This window comes from Dromiciops gliroides, chromosome 6, assembly GCF_019393635.1.
Source record: "Dromiciops gliroides isolate mDroGli1 chromosome 6, mDroGli1.pri, whole genome shotgun sequence".
NCBI classification, from domain to species: Eukaryota; Metazoa; Chordata; class Mammalia; order Microbiotheria; family Microbiotheriidae; genus Dromiciops; species Dromiciops gliroides.
Genome location: NC_057866.1, coordinates 69,210,409 through 69,212,307, shown reverse-complemented (window position 1 = coordinate 69,212,307; position 1,899 = coordinate 69,210,409).

Below are 1,899 nucleotides of genomic sequence, written 5' to 3'. Positions count from 1 at the left end.
GGATTCAGGAGTAACTGAGTTCAAATCCGACCTCAGACACTTGACACTTACTAGCTGTGTGACCCTGGGTAAGTCTCTAACCCCCATTGCCCCCGCCAAAAAAAAAAAAAAGTTAAACAAACAGTTCAGCAGAATTATATTTCTCATATGTCCCTCAGGAAACATAACTAGTCTAACAGACTATTAAACCACATTTAGAGGGTTCACAATGGGCTGATTGAGAGGGGAGAGTTTTACATGCCCACAGTCAGTGTCAAGTGAATTCTCTCTCAAATACGGTAAGTCAAATTACTTCCAGAAAGCCTTGACTGCCTTTTTTGGCTTATCTGAGGAACGTTTTACGCTTTAAGTAAAATTTCACATCCTATGGACAGTTTTCAACTCAATTAACCTACCTAGGAGAAACAGTCCTGACCCTCCATCCCAAATTAACAGAAAGCCATATAAAATATAAAAATCCTTCTAACACTACTCACTGATGTTTCTCAGCTCAGTATGCTACCAGTTTAACCCTATGACTACAAAAACAAATACTAAGAATGAAAGTGACATCAAAACAGGTAAACTTTTATTATATCCACAATTCTTCTTGTCGATAACCTGACCTATTTTAAATCCTCCTATATTATATTTTCCCCAGTGCAACTCTTCCAGCATGCAAATAGTCCTAGAAGTCTCGCAACTGCTCTTGATTGTTTAATTTGGAGAAACTGATTGATTCTGAGGTAACAACAAATCTTTCTGCTTTCTCTCCTGAAAGAAAACCTCACTCTCCATGCAATTCTTCCTAATGTGCTTTGTATAGTTTATCACCTGAAAATAGTAAGCTAAGCTTCTGGCCCAGCTTCCTGCTTCCCCTTTTGGAAGGAACTGAAAATTATCTTGAAGAGTGGAAAGGGGGCTTGGGGTGAGGGTGGGAGAAGAGGCTAGAGATGTCTTTTCTGCTTCCCTTCAAGACACAGGACACCCCCATGGTACATATGCTGCATGTAGGGTTCAGCCCTCATTACTCTGGCTTCTGTATTGTCTTAGTTAAATTTATTGTCAATGTGCCTCATCCAATTAAGCCTTTTGGTAAAGTCCACATTACTTCAATAGAAAGGACATTTTCTTGACTCTGGGGGTCCTTGATCTGGGCAGTCTTTTGTTAGACCTCACCCATCAAGAATCTATGTTGAGGGGGCGGCTAGGTGGCACAGTGGATTAAGCACTGGCCCTGGATTCAGGAGGACCTGAGTTCAAATTTGGCCTCAGACACTTGATACTTACTAGCTGTGTGACCCTGGGCAAGTCACTTAACCCCCATTGCCCCGAAAAAAAAAATCTATGTTGAGATTTCAAGGAGTCCTTGACCTTGGATGGGGGAAAATTACACCTTTATTTCAATATATTTGGTTTCTTTTATACTTTATGTATTTTATGCATTTAAAAACCTTATTCTGAGAAGGGGTCCATAGATTTCACCAAACTACCAAAGGCTTTCTTGACACACAAAAAGTTAAGAATCTCTGAACTAGAATAACATCATATGCCTAATCCCCATACTCATTGTTGTAACAAAAACAATCTACTTCAGTAGTACAGTAGCTAACCAGTTGTATGGAATTTCCAAAAGCAGTAACTTGTCAGCTCATATACTTTGTTATTTTGAAAAAAGCACCTCTTTCAGCAGGCTTATAGGTACATAATAATTCTCCACACTTTGTGAGTTTGACATGCAAGGCATTTAACATTTAAGTTTGTGAATGGTGGTATCATTCATTCATTCATTCAACATTTATTAAGCATCTTCTATGTTCCAGGCACTATGCTAAGCACAAAAAAAGGCAAAAGAAAGTCCCTATCCTCAAGGAGCTTACAAACTAATGAGGAAACAATATGAAAACATATACACAGAAC